Source organism: Oncorhynchus masou, unplaced genomic scaffold (genome assembly GCF_036934945.1).
Source record: "Oncorhynchus masou masou isolate Uvic2021 unplaced genomic scaffold, UVic_Omas_1.1 unplaced_scaffold_2966, whole genome shotgun sequence".
In the NCBI taxonomy this organism is placed as follows: domain Eukaryota; kingdom Metazoa; phylum Chordata; class Actinopteri; order Salmoniformes; family Salmonidae; genus Oncorhynchus; species Oncorhynchus masou.
The window spans coordinates 17,790-40,633 of record NW_027009385.1 but is presented as its reverse complement, the minus strand read 5'-3'; the positions used below and the strand labels follow the sequence as shown (position 1 = coordinate 40,633).

The 22,844-nt window shown below is 39.8% G+C and overlaps 1 pseudogene; it reads left to right on the top strand.

Moving 5' to 3' along the window:
- LOC135534069 (probable global transcription activator SNF2L2) overlaps nt 1-22,844 on the top strand; it is a 44,640-nt pseudogene that overhangs the window by 5,776 nt on the left and 16,020 nt on the right.

Here is a 22,844-nt window from a genome sequence, read left to right as displayed (position 1 = left end):
TTGATTCCCCTCATGTAAAACAACAGAACTAGTAGAGAGTAGACGAGTCAGTCCGCAGCACCGTTTGATTCCCCTCATGTAAAACAACAGAACTAGTAGAGAGTAGACGAGTCAGTCCGCAGCACCGTTTGATTCCCCTCATGTAAAACAACAGAACTAGTAGAGAGTAGACGAGTCAGTCCGCAGCACTGTTTGTCATTTCTTTAACAGTGTCCCTGGGGGGATTTTCAAACTTTCAGTAAACAATTTAAAAGTGGATTACACACTGCAGTACTGTCTATGGATGTTATGCTTTCTGTCACCTCTGTTTAGGCAATGTCCTGTTTCTTCAGTTCACTGTGGTGTTGTGTGAGGAGAATGTTGATTATGTAGATTAGTGTGATGTGTTTCTTCAATCTTTAAGTTTATAACATCCCAGGCTAAGTTGTTCCTACATTTCAGAGTGTCTCTGATCTCTCTGTCCTCCAGGACTCTGTCCAACTGGGTCTATGAGCTGGATAAATGGTCTCCGTCTGTTGTGAAGATTTCCTACAAGGTGAGAGTCATAATGTTCCTTTTCATCCGTCCTTTCTTCTTCCCCACCACGGGTAGCGTTCTCTGGGTGCATCCCAAGGATATCTCCACCTGAAGTGTGCACTCGTTCATTAGTCCCAGAAATATAAATGCACTGGATTGGTGGAGGCAATAGCAGTTAACACACTTTTCCCAGGCAGTCATTGAAAATAAGAATTTGTTCTAAACTGACTTGCCGAGTTAAATAAATATAAAAAAAAAAATGTCTATTAAATTAAAATGATATTAAAATGTCTGACTCTCCTGTGTTACAGGGGACCCCTGCTATGAGACGAGGCCTGGTGGCTCAGCTCCGCAGCGGGAAGTTCAATGTCCTCCTCACCACCTACGAGTACATAATTAAGGACAAACAGATCCTGGCCAAGGTATCCATTCCTTCTCTCCCTCACACCCCTCCTTCCTTCACTTTCCTCTCTCCCTCCCCCTAAGGTAAGACAGAAATACTCTCCTCCCCCCTAACCCTCTACATGTTACTCTACAGCAGTGTCAGGTCCTCCTCCCTAACCCTCTACATGTTACTCTACAGCAGGGTCAGGTCCTCCTCCCTAACCCTCTACATGTTACTCTACAGCAGGGTCAGGTCCTCCTCCCTAACCCTCTACATGTTACTCTACAGCAGGGTCAGGTCCTCCTCCTCCCTAACCCTCTACATGTTACTCTACAGCAGGGTCAGGTCCTCCTCCCTAACCCTCTACATTTTACTCTACAGCAGGGTCAGGTCCTCCTCCTCCCTAACCCTCTACATGTTGCTCTACAGCTGGGTCAGGTCCTCCTCCTCCCTAACCCTCTACATGTTACTCTACAGCTGGGTCAGGTCCTCCTCCTCCCTAACCCTCTACATGTTACTCTACAGCAGGGTCAGGTCCTCCTCCTCCCTAACCCTCTACATGTTACTCTACAGCAGGGTCAGGTCCTCCTCCTACCTAAATCTCTTCATGTTACTCAACAACAGGGTCAGGTCCTCCTCCTCCCTAACCCTCTACATGTTACTCTACAGCAGGGTCAGGTCCTCCTCCCTAACCCTCTACATGTTTCTCTACAGCAGGGTCAGGTCCTCCTCCCTAACCCTCTACATGTTACTCTACAGCAGGGTCAGGTCCTCCTCCCTAACCCTCTACATGTTACTCTACAGCAGGGTCAGGTCCTCCTCCCTAACCCTCTACCTCTACAGCAGGGTCAGGTCCTCCTCCCTAACCCTCTACATTTTACTCTACAGCAGGGTCAGTCCTCCTCCCTAACCCTCTACATGTTCCTACAGCTGGGTCAGGTCCTCCCTAACCCTCTACATGTTACTCTACAGCAGGGTCAGGTCCTCCTCCTCCCTAACCCTCTACATGTTACTCTACAGCAGTGTCAGGTCCTCCTCCTCCCTAACCCTCTTCATGTTACTCTACAGCAGGGTCAGGTCCTCCTCCTACCTAAATCTCTTCATGTTACTCAACAACAGGGTCAGGTCCTCCTCCTCCCTAACCCTCTACATGTTACTCTACAGCAGGGTCAGTGTCCTCCTCCCTAACCCTCTACATGTTACTCTACAGCAGGGTCAGGTCCTCCTCCCTAACCCTCTACATGTTACTCTACAGCAGGGTCAGGTCCTCCTCCCTAACCCTCTACATGTTTCTCTACAGCAGGGTCAGGTCCTCCTCCCTAACCCTCTACATGTTTCTCTACAGCAGGGTCAGGTCCTCCTCCCTAACCCTCTACATGTTACTCTACAGCAGGGTCAGGTCCTCCTCCCTAACCCTCTACATGTTACTCTACAGCAGGGTCAGGTCCTCCTCCTCCCTAACCCTCTACATGTTACTCTACAGCAGGGTCAGGTCCTCCTCCCTAACCCTCTACATGTTACTCTACAGCAGGGTCAGGTCCTCCTCCCTAACCCTCTACATGTGACTCTACAGCAGGGTCAGGTCCTCCTCCTCCCTAACCCTCTACATGTTTCTCTACAGCAGGGTCAGGTCCTCCTCCCTAACCCTCTACATGTGACTCTACAGCAGGGTCAGGTCCTCCTCCTCCCTAACCCCACATGTTATACAGCAGGGTAAGGTCCTCCTCCCCTAACCCTCTACATTTTCTTTACTCTTCTATCCTCCCTAACCTCTACATGTTACTCTACAGCAGGGTCAGGTCTCCTCCTCCCTAACCCTCTACATGTTATCCGTTGGAAGTCCTCCTCCTACCTAAATCTCTTCATGTTATCAACAACAGGGTCAGGTCCTCCTCCTACCTAAATCTCTTCATGAACTCACCAGGGTCAGGTCCTCCTCCCTAACCCTCTACATGTTACTCTACAGCAGGGTTGAATACTCCCTAACCCTCTACATGTTACTCTACAGCAGGGTCAGGTCCTCCTCCCTAACCCTCTACACTACACTGCAGGTCCTCCTCCCTAACAATGCTCTACAGCAGGGTCAGGTCCTCCTCCCAACCTTCCTACATGTTTCTCCAGCAGGGTCAGGTCTCCTCCCTAACCCTCTACATGTTACTCTACAGCAGGGTCAGGTCCTCCAAATCCATAACCCTCTACATTTTACTCTACAGCAGGGTCAGGTTCCTCCTCCCTAAACACGGTCCAAAACATACATCCTCCTCCTCCCTAATCACATGTTATCTACAGCAGGGTCAGACCCTCTACATGTGACTCTACAGCAGGGTCAGGTTCCTATCCTAACCCTCTACATATGATTAGGGTAAAGGTTATAATCTACATGTGACTCTACAGCAGGGTCAGGTGCTTAATCCAAAGCCACTGATGCAATGATTTTCTTTTCTCTTCTATCCCCTATACACAGCACACCATCTATCCCCAGATTTGGAAGTACATGATTGTTATATCACCTGAAGAACCACCATAAGCTGACCCAGGTGTTGAATACCCATTATGTGGCCCCACGGCGCCTCCTCCTGACGGGCACGCCACTGCAGAACAAGCTTATATGGGCCCTGCTCAACTTCCTGCTGCCGACCATCTTCAAGTCCTGCAACACTTTCGAGCAGTGGTTCAATGCCCCCTTTGCCATGACCGGGGATAGGGTTAGTGTCAAATGCATATCTACTTTATAAGGTCAAGTTAGGTGACAAACACGGTCCAAAACATACATAAAAATTCATCAATATCCTAGCCAGATAGGGTTAGGGTAAAGGTTATATCCTAGCCAGATATGATTAGGGTAAAGGTTATATCCTAGCCAGATAGCGTTATATCCTAGCCAGATATGATTAGGGTAAAGGTTATATCCTAGCCAGATATGATTAGGGTAAAGGTTATATCCTAGACAGATAGCGTTATATCCTAGACAGATAGGGTTAGGGTAAAGGTTATATCCTAGCCAGATAGGCGTACGTCTGCATGACCAGTTCTCTTTCTAAATCTCTATCAATTAAAGATTTGACTGAATGACAAAAAAAGTGCAGACTGCAATATAATGTGAATAGTGATCACCATGTGAATAACTCTAGATAATAATATGTGAATAGTGATCACCATGTGAATAACTCTATAGATAATAAGATGTGAATAGTGATCACCATGTGAATAACTATAGATAATAATATGTGAATAGTGATCACCATGTGAATAACTCTATAGATAATAAGATGTGAATAGTGATCACCATGTGACAAACTCTATAGATAATAAGATGTGAATAGTGATCACCATGTGAATAATTATAGATAATAATATGTGAATAATTATAGATAATAATATGTGAATAGTGATCACCATGTGAATAACTCTAGATAATAATATGTGAATAGTGATCACCATGTGAATAACTCTATAGATAATAATATGTGAATACATTTACATTACATTTAAGTCATTTGGCAGACGCTCTTATCCAGAGCGACTTACAAATTGGTGAATTCACCTTCTGACATCCAGTGGGACAGCCACTTTACAATAGTGCATCTAAATCATTTAGGGGGGGGGGTGAGAAGGATTACTTTATCCTATCCTAGGTATTCCTTAAAGAGGTGGGGTTTCAGGTGTCTCCGGAAGGTGGTGATTGACTCCGCTGTCCTGGCGTCGTGAGGGAGTTTGTTCCACCATTGGGGGCCAGAGCAGCGAACAGTTTTGACTGGGCTGAGCGGGAACTGTACTTCCTCAGTGGTAGGGAGGCGAGCAGGCCAGAGGTGGATGAACGCAGTGTCCTTGTTTGGGTGTATAATATTACTAATAATACTAATAACTTAATAATACTATATAATACTACTAATAATACTATATAATATTACTAATAGTACTATATAATATTACTAATAATACTAATAACGAATAATACTATATAATACTACTAATAATATTATATAATATTACTAATAATACTAATAACTAATAATACTATATAATACTATTAATAATACTAATAACTAATAATACTATATAATACTAATAATAATGCTATATAATACTACTAATAACTAATAATACGACAATAATAGTGATCACCATGTGAATAACTATAGATAATAATATGTGAATAGTGATCACCATGTGAATAACTATAGATAATAATATGTGAATAGTGATCACCATGTGAATAATTATAGATAATAATATGTGAATAGTGATCACCATGTGAATAACTATAGATAATAATATGTGAATAACTCTAGATAATAATATGTGAATAACTATAGATAATATGTGAATAGTGATTACCATGTGAATAACTATAGATAATAATATGTGAATAGTGATCACCATGTGAATAATTATAGATAATAATATTTGAATAGTGATCACCAAGTGAATAACTCTATAGATAATAATATGTGAATAGTGATCACCATGTGAATAACTCTATAGATAATAATATGTGAATAGTGATCACCATGTGAATAACTATAGATTTAATATGTGAATAGTGATCACCATGTGAATAACTATAGATAATAATATGTGAATAATTATAGATAATAATATGTGAATAGTGATCACCATGTGAAAAGCTCTATATCTAAATACATTGCTTCTCTTTGCTCCTCTTTTGAAATAATATTTATTATGCGCCACTGTGAAATGCATGCTGTTCATCCCTTACATTTTCAAGAAGGAACAGCTGTACAACGGAAGACCTGGTACAAGGGAAATAATGAAATAAATACATGTGAAAGTGGTGCAACGCTTTAGAGATGAGAGATGGTGATAACAAATCAGCACTTTGGGCCATATTCAGTCAGACGGGTCTGTTGTAGTGACTGTGTCCATGACCATACATAACAGTTCATAAACCCTAGAGTACTCCACTAGTCACTACACTAGTAACTACACTAGTCACTACACTAGTAACTACTAGAGTAACTCCACTAGTCACTACACTAGTAACTACACCTGAGTAACTACACAAGTAACTACACTGGAATAAACACTAGAGTACCTGCACTGGTAACACTAGTAACTACACCTGAGTAACTACACAAGTAACTACACCTGAGTAACTACATTTACATTTAAGTCATTTAGCAGACGCTCTTATCCAGAGCGACTTACAAATTGGTGAATTCACCTTCTGACATCCAGTGGGACAGCCACTTACAATAGTGCATCTAAATCATTTAAGGGAGGGGCCATTGGGGGTGAGAAGGATTTCTTATCCAATCCTAGGTATTCCTTGAAGAGGTATTTCAGGTGTCTCCGGAAGGTGGTGATTGACTCTGCTGTTTGGCCCGTGAGGGAGTTTGTTCCACCATTGGGGGGCAGAGCAGCGAACAGTTTTGACTGGGCTGAGCGGGAACTGTACTTCCTCAGTGGTAGGGAGGCGAGCAGGCCAGAGGTGGATGAACGCAGTGCCCTTGTTTGGGTGTAGGGCCTGATCAGAGCCTGGAGGTATGCGGTGCCGTTTTTCACAGCTCCGTAGGCAAGCACCATGGTCTTGTAGCGGATGCGAGCTTCAACTGGAAGCCAGTGGAGAGAGCGGAGGAGCGGGGTGACGTGAGAGAACTTGGGAAGGTTGAACACCAGACGGGCTGCGGCGTTCTGGATGAGTTGTATTTTTTAATGGCACAGGCAGGGAGCCCAGCCAACAGCGATAGTAATCCAGACGGGAGATGACAAGTGAAAATTAGGACCTAATCCTGTGTGAGGCAGGGTTTTTCACTAGAGTAACTACACTAGAGTAACTACACTAGAGTAACTACACTAAGTAATACACTAGTAACTATAGAGTAACTGCACTAGTCACTACACTAGTAACTACACTAGAGTAACTACACTAGAGTAACTATCACTAGTAACTACTAGAGTAATGCACTAGTCACTACACTAGTAACTACACTAGAGTAACTACACTAGTAACTACTAGAGTAACTACACTAGTAACTACTATAGTAACTGCACTAGAGTAACTACATAGAGTAACTACATAGTAACTACACTATAGTGTAACTACTAGAGTAACTGCACTAGAGTAACTACACTAGTAACTACACTAGAGTCACTAAAGTCACTATCTAGAGTAACTGCACTAGAGTAACTACACTAGTAACTACTATTTTTAACTGCACTAGAGTAACTACACTAGTCACTACACTAGTAACTACACTAGTAACTACACTAGAGTAACTACACTAGTAACTACTAGAGTAACTACATAGAGTAACTACACTAGTCACTATGTGAATAGTAACTAGATAATAACTACACTAGTAACTGCTAGAGTAACTACACTAGAGTCACTACACTAGTCACTACACAAGTAACTACACTAGTAACTACTAGAGTAACTACACTAGTAACTACTAGAGTAACTACACCAGTAACTACTAGAGTAACTGCACTAGAGTAACTACACTAGTCACTACACTAGTAACTACACTAGAGTAACTACACTAGTAACTACACTAGTAACTACTAGAGTAACTACACTAGTAACTACACTAGAGTAACTACACTAGTCACTACACTAGTCACTACTAGAGTAACTGCACTAGAGTAACTACACTAGTAACTACACTAGTAACTACACTAGTCACTACACTAGTCACTACACTAGTAACTACACTAGTAACTACTAGAGTAACTACACTAGTAACTACACTAGTAACTACCCTAGTAACTACACTAGAGTAACTACACTAGTCACTACACTAGTAACTACACTAGTAACTACTAGAGTAACTACACTAGTAACTACTAGAGTAACTACATCAGAGTAACTACACTAGAGTCACTACACTAGTAACTACACTAGTAACTACACTAGTAACTACACTAGTAGCTACTAGAGTAACTACACTAGAGTAACTACACTAGTCACTATACTAGTAACTGCACTAGAATAACTACACTAGTCACTACACTAGAGTAACTACACTAGTCACTGCACTAGTAACTACAGTAGAGTAACTACACTAGAGTAACTACACTAGTAACTACACTAGTAACTACTAGAGTAACTACTATAGTAACTGCACTAGAGTAACTACACTAGTCACTACACTAGTAACTACACTAGAGTAACTACACTAGAGTAACTACACTAGTCACTACTAGAGTAACTGCACTAGAGTAACTACACTAGTAACTACTAGAGTAACTGAACTAGTCACTACACTAGTAACTACAGTAGAGTAACTACACTAGTCACTACACTAGTAACTACACTAGTAACTACACTAGAGTAACTACACTAGAGTAACTACACTAGAGTAACTACACTAGTCACTACACTAGTAACTACACTATTAACTGCTAGAGTAACTACACTAGTAACTACTAGAGTAACTACACTAGAGTAACTACACTAGTCACTACACTAGTAACTACACTAGAGTAACTACACTAGTAACTACACTAGAGTAACTACACTAGAGTAACTACACTAGTCACTACACTAGTAACTACACTAGTCACTACTAGAGTAACTGCACTAGAGTAACTACACTAGTCACTACACTAGAGTAACTACACTAGAGTAACTACACTAGTAACTACACTAGTAACTACTAGAGTAACTACACTAGAGTAACTACACTAGTCACTACACTAGAGTAACTACACTAGTAACTACACTAGTAACTACTAGAGTAACTGCACTAGAGTAACTACACTAGAGTACCTACACTGGTAACTACACTGGAGTAACTACACTAGTAACTACAGAGTAACTACACTAGTAACTACACTAGTAACTACACTAGTCACTACTAGAGTAACTGCACTAGAGTAACTACACTAGTCACTACACTAGTCACTACACTAGAGTAACTACACTAGAGTAACTACACTAGTAACTACACTAGTAACTACTAGAGTAACTACACTGGAGTAACTACACTAGAGTAACTACACTAGTAACTACTAGAGTAACTGCACTAGAGTAACTACACTAGTAACTACACTAGTCACAATGTGAAAGTGGTGCAACGCTTTAGAGATGAGAGATGGTGATAACAAATCAGCACTTTGGGCCATATTCAGTCTCACGGGTCTGTTGTAGTGACTGTGTCCATGACCATACATAACAGTTCATAAACCCTAGAGTAACTCCACTAGTCACTACACTAGTAACTACACTAGTAACTACACTAGTAACTACTAGAGTAACTCCACTAGTCACTACACTAGTAACTACACCTGAGTAACTACACAAGTAACTACACTAGAGTAACTCCACTAACTACACTAGTAACTACACCTGAGTAACTACACAAGTAACTACACTGGAATAACTACACTAGAGTACCTGCACTGGTACCTACACTAGTAACTACACTAGTAACTACCATAGTAACTACACTAGAGTAACTACACTAGAGTAGCTACACAAGCAACTACACTGGAATAACTATACTAGAGTACCTACACTAGTAACTACCCTAGTAACTACACTAGAGTAACTACACAAGTAACTACATTGGAATAACTACAGTAGAGTAACTACCCTAGTAACTACCCGGGAGTAACTACACTAGAGTAACTACACTAGAGTAACTACACTGGAGTAACTACACTAGTAACTACCCTAGTAACTACACTAGAGTAACTACACAAGTAACTACATTGGAATAACTACAGTAGAGTAACTACACTAGTAACTACACTAGTATTACTAGAGTAACTACACTAGTAACTACTATAGTAACTGCACTAGAGTAACTACACTAGTAACTACACTAGTAACTACACTAGTAACTACTAGAGTAACTGCACTAGTAACTACACTAGTAACTACTAGAGTATCTGCACTAGAGTAACTACACTAGTAACTACACTAGTCACTACACTAGTCACTACTAGAGTAACTGCAGTAGAGTAACTGCACTATAGTAATTACACTAGTCACTACACTAGTAACTACACTAGAGTAACTACACTAGTCACTACACTAGTAACTACTAGAGTAACTACTAGAGTAACTACACTAGTAACTACTAGAGTAACTACACTAGAGTAACTACACTAGTCATTACACTAGTAACTACACTAGTAACTACACTAGTAGCTACTAGAGTAACTACACTAGTAACTACACTAGTAACTGCTAGAGTAACTACACTAGAGTAACTACACTAGTCACTACACTAGTAACTACACTAGTAACTACTAGAGTAACTACACTAGTAACTACACTAGTAACTACTAGAGTAACTACACTAGAGTAACTACACTAGTCACTACACTAGTAACTACACTAGAGTAACTACACTAGTCACTACACTAGTAACTACACTAGAGTAACTACACTAGTAACTACTAGAGTAACTCCACTAGTCACTACACTAGTAACTACACTAGAGTAACTACACAAGTAACTACACTGGAATAACTACACTAGAGTACCTGCACTGGTACCTACACTAGTAACTACACTAGTAACTACCCTAGTAACTACTAGAGTAACTACACTAGAGTAACTACACTAGTTCCTACACTAGTAACTACACTAGAGTAACTACACTAGTCACTACACTAGAGTAACTACACTAGTCACTACACTAGTAACTACACTAGAGTAACTCCACTAGTCACTACACTAGTAACTACACTAGTAACTACACTAGTAACTACTAGAGTAACGCCACTAGTCACTACACTAGTAACTACACTAGAGTAACTACACAATTAACTACACTGGAATAACTACACTAGAGTACCTGCACTGGTACCTACACTAGTAACTACACTAGTAACTACCCTAGTAACTACACTAGAGTAACTACACTAGTAACTGCACTAGAGTAACTACACTAGTAACTACTAGAGTAACTGCACTAGAGTAACTACACTAGTCACTACACTAGTAACTACACTAGTAACTACACTAGAGTAACTACACTAGTAACTACTAGAGTAACTACACTAGAGTAACTACACTAGTCACTACACTAGTAACTACACTAATAACTACACTAGTAACTGCTAGAGTAACTACACTAGAGTCACTACACTAGTCACTACACAAGTAACTACACTAGTAACTACTAGAGTAACTACACTAGTAACTACTAGAGTAACTACACAGTAACTACTAGAGTAACTGCACTAGAGTAACTACACTAGTCACTACACTAGTAACTACACTAGAGTAACTACACTAGTAACTACACGAGTAACTACACTAGTAACTACACTAGAGTAACTACACTAGTCACTACACTAGTCACTACTAGAGTAACTGCACTAGAGTAACTACACTAGTAACTACACTAGTCACTAACTAGTCACTACACTAGTAACTACACTAGTAACTACTAGAGTAACTACACTAGTAACTACACTAGTAACTACCCTAGTAACTACTAGAGTAACTACACTAGAGTAACTACACTAGTCACTACACTAGTAACTACACTAGTAACTACTAGAGTAACTACACTAGTAACTACTAGAGTAACTACATCAGAGTAACTACACTAGAGTCACTACACTAGTAACTACACTAGTAACTACACTAGTAACTACACTAGTAGCTACTAGAGTAACTACACTAGAGTAACTACACTAGTCACTATACTAGTAACTGCACTAGAATAACTACACTAGTCACTACACTAGAGTAACTACACTAGTCACTACACTAGTAACTACAGTAGAGTAACTACACTAGAGTAACTCCACTAGTAACTACACTAGTAACTACTAGAGTAACTACTATAGTAACTGCACTAGAGTAACTACACTAGTCACTACACTAGTAACTACACTAGAGTAACTACACTAGAGTAACTAACTAGTCACTACTAGAGTAACTGCACTAGAGTAACTACACTAGTAACTACTAGAGTAACTGAACTAGTCACTACACTAGTAACTACAGTAGAGTAACTACACTAGTCACTACACTAGTAACTACACTAGTAACTACACTAGAGTAACTACACTAGAGTAACTACACTAGAGTAACTACACTAGAGTAACTACACTAGTCACTACACTAGTAACTACACTAGAGTAACTACACTAGTAACTACACTAGAGTAACTACACTAGTAACTACACTAGTCACTACACTAGTAACTACTAGAGTAACTACACTAGTAACTACTAGAGTAACTACACTAGAGTAACTACACTAGTCACTACACTAGTAACTACACTAGAGTAACTACACTAGTAACTACACTAGAGTAACTACACTAGTAACTACACTAGTCACTACACTAGTAACTACACTAGTCACTACTAGAGTAACTGCACTAGAGTAACTACACTAGTCACTACACTAGAGTAACTACACTAGAGTAACTACACTAGTAACTACACTAGTAACTACTAGAGTAACTACACTAGAGTAACTACACTAGTCACTACACTAGAGTAACTACACTAGTAACTACACTAGTAACTACACTAGTAACTACTAGAGTAACTACACTAGAGTAACTACACTGGTAACTACACTAGAGTAACTACACTAGTAACTACACTAGTAACTACACTAGAGTAACTACACTAGTAACTACACTAGTCACTACTAGAGTAACTGCACTAGAGTAACTACACTAGTCACTACACTAGTCACTACACTAGAGTAACTACACTAGAGTAACTACACTAGTAACTACACTAGTAACTACTAGAGTAACTACACTAGAGTAACTACACTAGAGTAACTACACTAACTACTAGAGTAACTGCACTAGTAACTACACTAGTAACTGCACTAGAGTAACTACACTAGTAACTACACTAGTCACAATGTGAAAGTGGTGCAACGCTTTAGAGATGAGAGATGGTGATAACAAATCAGCACTTTGGGCCATATTCAGTCTCTACGGGTCTGTTGTAGTGACTGTGTCCATGACCATACATAACAGTTCATAAACCCTAGAGTAACTCCACTAGTCACTACACTAGTAACTACACTAGTAACTACTAGAGTAACTCCACTAGTAACTACACTAGTAACTACACTAGTAACTACACAAGTAACTACACTAGAGTAACTCCACTAGTCACTACACTAGTAACTACACCTGAGTAACTACACAAGTAACTACACTGGAATAACTACACTAGAGTACCTACACTGGTACCTACACTAGTAACTACACTAGTAACTACCATAGTAACTACACTAGAGTAACTACACTAGAGTAGCTACACAAGCAACTACACTGGAGTAACTACACTAGAGTACCTACACTAGTAACTACCCTAGTAACTACACTAGAGTAACTACACTAGAGTAACTACATTGGAATAACTACACTAGAGTAACTACCCTAGTAACTACACTAGTCACTACACTAGTAACTACTAGAGTAACTACACTGGAGTAACTACACTAGTAACTACACTAGTAACTACACTAGAGTAACTACACAAGTAACTACATTGGAATAACTACAGTAGAGTAACTACACTAGTAACTACACTAGTAACTACTAGAGTAACTACACTAGTCACTACTATAGTAACTGCACTAGAGTAACTACACTAGTAACTACACTAGTAACTACAGAGTAACTACTAGAGTAACTACACTAGAGTAACTGCACTAGTAACTACACTAGTAACTACTAGAGTATCTGCATTAGAGTAACTACACTAGTAACTACACTAGAGTAACTACACTAGTAACTACACTAGAGTCACTACTAGAGTAACTGCAGTAGAGTAACTGCACTATAGTAATTACACTAGTCACTACACTAGTAACTACACTAGTAACTACACTAGTCACTACACTAGTAACTACTAGAGTAACTACTAGAGTAACTACACTAGTAACTACTAGAGTAACTACACTAGAGTAACTACACTAGTCACTACACTAGTAACTACACTAGTAACTACACTAGTAGCTACTAGAGTAACTACACTAGTAACTACACTAGTAACTGCTAGAGTAACTACACTAGAGTAACTACACTAGTCACTACACTAGTAACTACACTAGTAACTACTAGAGTAACTACACTAGTAACTACTAGAGTAACTACACTAGTAACTACTAGAGTAACTACACTAGAGTAACTACACTAGTCACTACACTAGTAACTACACTAGAGTAACTACACTAGTCACTACACTAGTAACTACACTAGAGTAACTACACTAGTAACTACTAGAGTAACTCCACTAGTCACTACACTAGTAACTACACTAGAGTAACTACACAAGTAACTACACTGGAATAACTACACTAGAGTACCTGCACTGGTACCTACACTAGTAACTACACTAGTAACTACCCTAGTAACTACTAGAGTAACTACACTAGTTCCTACACTAGTAACTACACTAGAGTAACTACACTAGTCACTACACTAGAGTAACTACACTAGTCACTACACTAGTAACTACACTAGAGTAACTCCACTAGTCACTACACTAGTAACTACACTAGTAACTACACTAGTAACTACTAGAGTAACGCCACTAGTCACTACACTAGTAACTACACTAGAGTAACTACACAAGTAACTACACTGGAATAACTACACTAGAGTACCTGCACTGGTACCTACACTAGTAACTACACTAGTAACTACCCTAGTAACTACACTAGAGTAACTACACTAGAGTAGCTACACAAGCAACTACACTGGAATAACTATACTAGAGTACCTACGCTAGTAACCACCCTAGTAACTACACTAGAGTAACTACACAAGTAACTACATTGGAATAACTACAGTAGAGTAACTACCCTAGTAACTACCCTAGTAACTACCCTAGTAACTACGCTAGAGTAACTACACTGGAGTAACTACACTAGAGTAACTACACTGGAGTAACTACACGAGTAACTACATGAGTAACTACAAGAGTAACTACATGAGTAACTACACTAGAGTACCTACACAAGTAACTACACTAGAATAACTACACAAGTAACTACACTGGAATAACTACACTAGAATAACGCTAGTAACTAGAGTAACTACACTAGAGTAACTACACAAGTAACTACATTGGAATAACTACAGTAGAGTAACTACCCTAGTAACTACACTAGAGTAACTACACTGGAGTAACTACACTGGAGTAACTACACTGGAGTAACTACACTGGAGTAACTACATGAGTAACTACACTAGAGTACCTACACTAGTAACTACACTAGAGTAACTACACTAGTAACTACACTGAGTAACTACACAAGTAACTACACTATAGTACCTACACTAGTAACTACACTAGAATAACTACACAAGTAACTACACTAGAGTAATACACAAGTAACTGCACTAGAGTAACTGCACTAGAGTAACTACACTAGAGTAACTACACTAGAGTAACTACACTAGAGTAACTACACTGGAGGAACTACACTGGAGGAACTACACGAGTAAATGCACTAGTAACTAGCTTGTTAGTAGATTAAGTTAATGGAGGACCCTGATTGATCCCCAGGTGGACTTGAATGAGGAAGAGACAATCCTGATTATCCGCCGTCTCCACAAGGTGCTCCGCCCTTTCCTGCTCAGACGACTCAAGAAGGAGGTGGAGTCCCAGCTTCCAGAGAAGGTGAGAGGGCTTATACTATAGAAACGTTACAGTATGTAAACCACAGATACTTGGTACTGAATGATACTTGATGTAAACAAACCACAGATACTTGATGTTGTAGGTGGAGTATGTCATCAAGTGTGATATGTCGGCCATCCAGAGGGTTCTGTACCGTCACATGCAGGGCAGAGGAATCCTCCTCACCGATGGATCGGAGAAAGACAAGAAGGTAGGAAGCAGAGATCCTGTTAACTCATTTTGTGACGGTCAGTAAAGGAGGAGCAAAGACCCTGATGAGCTCAGATATTCAACATTGTTATTGTGGTCCTCAGGGTAAAGGAGGAGCAAAGACCCTGATGAGCTCAGATATGTGACGTTGTTATTGTGGACCTCAGGGTAAAGGAGGAGCAAAGACCCTGATGAGCTCAGATATGTGACATTGTTATTGTGGACCTCAGGGTAAAGGAGGAGCAAAGACCCTGATGAGCTCAGATATGTGACATTGTTATTGTGGTCCTCAGGGTAAAGGAGGAGCAAAGACCCTGATAAGCTCAGATATGTGACATTGTTATTGTGGTCCTCAGGGTAAAGGAGGAGCAAAGACCCTGATGAGCTCAGATATGTGACATTGTTATTGTGGTCCTCTGGGTAAAGGAGGAGCAAAGACCCTGTTGAGCTCAGATATGTGACATTGTTATTGTGGTCCTCAGGGTAAAGGAGGAGCAAAGACCCTGATGAGCTCAGATATGTGACATTGTTATTGTGGTCCTCAGGGTAAAGGAGGAGCAAAGACCCTGATGAACACCATCATGCAGCTGAATATGATCTGCAACCACCCCTACATGTTCCCACATTGAGGTACGTTAGATGTTCTCACACATTGATGTGCATTACATGTTCACACACATTGAGTACGTTACGTTCTAGAACCACCCCTACATGTTCCCACACATTGAGGTATGTTAGTTCTAGAACCACCCCTACATGTTCCCACACATTGAGGTATATTAGTTCTAGAACCACCCCTACATGTTCACACACATTGAAATATATTAGTTCTAGAACCACCCCTACATGTTCCCACACATTCAGGTATATTAGTTCTAGAACCACCCCTACATGTTCCACACATTGAAATATATTAGTTCTAGAACCACTCCCATGTTCCCACACATTGAAATATATTAGTTCTAGAACCACCCCTACATGTTCCCACACATTGAGGTATATTAGTTCTAGAACCACCCCTACATGTTCCCACACATTGAAATATATTAGTTCTAGAACCACCCCTACATGTTCCCACACATTGAAATATATTAGTTCTAGAACCACCCCTACATGTTCACACACATTGAAATATATTAGTTCTAGAACCACCCCTACATGTTCACACACATTGAAGTACGTTAGTTCTAGAACCACCCCTACATGTTCCCACACATTGAGGTACGTTAGATGTTCTCACACATTGATGTGCATTACATGTTCACACACATTGAGGTACGTTACGTTCTAGAACCACCCCTACATGTTCCCACACATTGAGGTATATTAGTTTTAGAACCACCCCTACATGTTCACACACATTGAAATATATTAGTTCTAGAACCACCCCTACATGTTCCCACACATTCAGGTATATTAGTTCTAGAACCACCCCTACATGTTCCCACACATTGAGGTATATTAGTTCTAGAACCACCCCTACATGTTCCCACACATTGAGGTATATTAGTTCTAGAACCACCCCTACATGTTCCCACACATTGAAATATATTAGTTCTAGAACCACCCCTACATGTTCCCACACATTGAGGTATATTAGTTCTAGAACCACCCCTACATGTTCCCACACATTGAAATATATTAGTTCTAGAACCACCCCTACATGTTCCCACACATTGAAATATATTAGTTCTAGAACCACCCCTACATGTTCACACACATTGAAATATATTAGTTCTAGAACCACCCCTACATGTTCACACACATTGAAACGTTAGTTCTAGAACCACCCCTACATGTTCCCACACATTGAGGTACGTTAGATGTTCTCACACATTGATGTGCATTACATGTTCACACACATTGAGGTACGTTACGTTCTAGAACCACCCCTACATGTTCCCACACATTGAGGTATGTTAGTTCTAGAACCACCCCTACATGTTCCACACATTGAGGTATATTAGTTCTAGAACCACCCCTACATGTTCCCACACATTGAGGTATATTAGTTCTAGAACCACCCCTACATGTTCCCACACATTCAGGTATATTAGTTCTAGAACCACCCCTACATGTTCCCACACATTGAGGTATATTAGTTCTAGAACCACCCCTACATGTTCCCACACATTGAAATATATTAGTTCTAGAACCACCCCTACATGTCCCACACATTCAGGTATATTAGTTCTAGAACCACCCCTACATGTTCCCACACATTGAGGTATATTAGTTCTAGAACCACCCCTACATGTTCCCACACATTGAAATATATTAGTTCTAGAACCAGCCCTACATGTTCCCACACATTCAGGTATATTAGTTCTAGAATCACCCCTACATGTTCCCACACATTGAAATATATTAGTTCTAGAACCACCCCTACATGTTCCACACATTGAGGTATATTAGTTCTAGAACCACCCCTACATGTTCCCACACATTGAAATATATTAGTTCTAGAACCACCCCTACATGTTCCACACATTGAAATATATTAGTTCTAGAACCACCCCTACATGTTCCCACACATTGAGGTATATTAGTTCTAGAACCACCCCTACATGTTCACACACATTGAAATATATTAGTTCTAGAACCACCCCTACATGTTCCCACACATTGAGGTATATTAGTTCTAGAACCACCCCTACATGTTCACACACATTGAAATATATTAGTTCTAGAACCACCCCTACATGTTCCCACACATTGAGGTATATTAGTTCTAGAACCACCCCTACATGTTCCCACACATTGACGTATATTAGTTCTAGAACCACCCTACATGTTCCCACACATTGAGGTATATTAGTTCTAGAACCACCCCTACATGTTCACACACATTGAGGTCCGTTAGTTCTAGAACCACCCCTACATTTTGAATAATCTCAATTATTAAATGTATTTTGATTTGTTTAACACTTTTTGCTTACTACATGATTCCATGTTTTGTTTCATAGTTTTGATGTCATCACGATTCTACAATGTAGAACATAGTAAAAATAAAGAAGAACCCTTGAATGAGTAGGTCTTCTAAAACTTTTGACCGGTAGTTTACATGTTCTAGCACATTAAGGTACATGACATGTTCCAACACATTGAGTAACATTAGATCTAGAATCACTCCTACATATTCCAACACATTGAGGTACATTAGATCTAGAACCACTCCTACATGTTCCAACACGTTGAGGTACATTCCACTCAGAACCACCTTTAAATGTTCACACACAGAGGTAGGTTACATGTTCTAACACATTGAGGTAAGTTAGTTCTAGAACCACCCCTACATGTTCACACACATTGAAGTACGTTAGTTCTAGAACTACATGTTCCCCACATTGAGGTACGTTAGATGTTCTACATGCATTCATGTTCACACACATTGAGGTACGTTAGTTCTAGAACCACCCCTACATGTTCCCACACATTGAGGTATGTTAGTTCTAGAACCACCCCTACATGTTCCCACACATTGAGGTATATTAGTTCTAGAACCACCCCTACATGTTCCCACACATTGAGGTATATTAGTTCTAGAACCACCCCTACATGTTCCACACATTGAGGTATATTAGTTCTAGAACCACCCCTACATGTTCCCACACAAGGTATATTAGTTCTAGAACCACCCCTACATGTTCCCACACATTCAGGTATATTAGTTCTAGAACCACCCCTACATGTTCCACACATTGAGGTATATTAGTTCTAGAACCACCCCATGTTCCCACACATTGAAATATATTAGTTCTAGAACCACCCCTACATGTTCCCACACATTGAAATATATTAGTTCTAGAACCACCCCTACATGTTCCCACACATTGAGGTATATTAGTTCTAGAACCACCCCTACATGTTCCCACACATTGAAATATATTAGTTCTAGAACCACCCCTACATGTTCCAACACATTGAGGTATATTAGTTCTAGAATCACCCCTACATGTTCCCACACATTGAAATATATTAGTTCTAGAACCACCCCTACATGTTTCCACACATTGAGGTATATTAGTTCTAGAACCACCCCTACATGTTCCCACACATTGAAATATATTAGTTCTAGAACCACCCCTACATGTTCCCACACATTGAAATATATTAGTTCTAGAACCACCCCTACATGTTCCCACACATTGAGGTATATTAGTTCTAGAACCACCCCTACATGTTCACACACATTGAAATATATTAGTTCTAGAACCACCCCTACATGTTCCCACACATTGAGGTATATTAGTTCTAGAACCACCCCTACATGTTCCCACACATTGACGTATATTAGTTCTAGAACCACCCCTACATGTTCCCACACATTGAGGTATATTAGTTCTAGAACCACCCCTACATGTTCACACACATTGAGGTCCGTTAGTTCTAGAACCACCCCTACATTTTGAATAATCTCAAGTATTAAATGTATTTTGATTTGTTTAACACTTTTTTGCTTACTACATGATTCCATGTTTTGTTTCATAGTTTTGATGTCATCACGATTCTACAATGTAGAACATAGTAAAAATAAAGAAGAACCCTTGAATGAGTAGGTCTTCTAAAACTTTTGACCGGTAGTTTACATGTTCTAGCACATTAAGGTACATGACATATTCCAACACATTGAGTAACATTAGATCTAGAATCACTCCTACATATTCCAACACATTGAGGTACATTAGATCTAGAACCACTCCTACATGTTCCAACACGTTGAGGTACATTCCACTCAGAACCACCTTTAAATGTTCACACACAGAGGTAGGTTACATGTTCTAACACATTGAGGTAAGTTAGTTCTAGAACCACCCCTACATGTTCACACACATTGAAGTACGTTAGTTCTAGAACCACCCCTACATGTTCCCACACATTGAGGTATATTAGTTCTAGAACCACCCCTACATGTTCCAACACATTGAGGTATGTTAGTTCTAGAACCACCCCTACATGTTCCCACACATTGAGGTATATTAGTTCTAGAACCACCCCTACATGTTCCCACACATTGAGGTATATTAGTTCTAGAACCACCCCTACATGTTCACACACATTGAAATATATTAGTTCTAGAACCACCCCTACATGTTCCCACACATTGAGGTATATTAAGAACCACCCCTACATGTTCACACACATTGAAGTACGTTAGTTCTAGAACCACCCCTACATGTTCCCACACATTGAGGTATGTTAGTTCTAGAACCACCCCTACATGTTCCAACACATTGAGGTATATTAGTTCTAGAACCACCCCTACATGTTCCAACACATTGAGGTATGTTAGTTCTAGAACCACCCCTACATGTTCCCACACATTGAGGATATTAGTTCTAGAACCACCCCTACATGTTCACACACATTGAAGTATGTTAGTTCTAGAACCACCCCTACATTTTGAATAATCTCAAGTATTAAATGTATTTTGATTTGTTTAACACTTTTTGCTTACTACATGATTCCATGTTTTGTTTCATAGTTTTGATGTCATCACGATTCTACAATGTAGAACATAGTAAAAATAAAGAAGAACCCTTGAATGAGTAGGTCTTCTAAAACTTTTGACCAGTAGTTTACATGTTCTAGCACATTAAGGTACATGACATGTTCCAACACATTGAGTAACATTAGATCTAGAATCACTCCTACATATTCCAACACATTGAGGTACATTAGATCTAGAACCACTCCTACATGTTCCAACACGTTGAGGTACATTCCACTCAGAACCACCTTTAAATGTTCACACAGAGGTAGGTTACATGTTCTAACACATTGAGGTAAGTTAGTTCTAGAACCACCCCTACATGTTCACACACACATTGAAGTACGTTAGTTCTAGAACCACCCCTACATGTTCCCACACATTGAAATATATTAGTTCTAGAACCACCCCTACATGTTCCCACACATTCAGGTATATTAGTTCTAGAATCACCCCTACATGTTCCCACACATTGAAATATATTAGTTCTAGAACCACCCCTACATGTTCCCACACATTGAGGTATATTAGTTCTAGAACCACCCCTACATGTTCCCACACATTGAAATATATTAGTTCTAGAACCACCCCTACATGTTCCCACACATTGAAATATATTAGTTCTAGAACCACCCCTACATGTTCCCACACATTGAGGTATATTAGTTCTAGAACCACCCCTACATGTTCACACACATTGAAATATATTAGTTCTAGAACCACCCCTACATGTTCCCACACATTGAGGTATATTAGTTCTAGAACCACCCCTACATGTTCCCACACATTGACGTATATTAGTTCTAGAACCACCCCTACATGTTCCCACACATTGAGGTATATTAGTTCTAGAACCACCCCTACATGTTCACACACATTGAGGTCCGTTAGTTCTAGAACCACCCCTACATTTTGAATAATCTCAATTATTAAATGTATTTTGATTTGTTTAACACTTTTTTGCTTACTACATGATTCCATGTTTTGTTTCATAGTTTTGATGTCATCACGATTCTACAATGTAGAACATAGTAAAAATAAAGAAGAACCCTTGAATGAGTAGGTCTTCTAAAACTTTTGACCGGTAGTTTACATGTTCTAGCACATTAAGGTACATGACATGTTCCAACACATTGAGTAACATTAGATCTAGAATCACTCCTACATATTCCAACACATTGAGGTACATTAGATCTAGAACCACTCCTACATGTTCCAACACGTTGAGGTACATTCCACTCAGAACCACCTTTAAATGTTCACACACAGAGGTAGGTTACATGTTCTAACACATTGAGGTAAGTTAGTTCTAGAACCACCCCTACATGTTCACACACATTGAAGTACGTTAGTTCTAGAACCACCCCTACATGTTCCCACACATTGAGGTACGTTAGATGTTCTCACACATTGATGTGCATTACATGTTCACACACATTGAGGTACGTTACGTTCTAGAACCACCCCTACATGTTCCCACACATTGAGGTATGTTAGTTCTAGAACCACCCCTACATGTTCCCACACATTGAGGTATATTAGTTCTAGAACCACCCCTACATGTTCCCACACATTGAGGTATATTAGTTCTAGAACCACCCCTACATGTTCCCACACATTGAGGTATATTAGTTCTAGAACCACCCC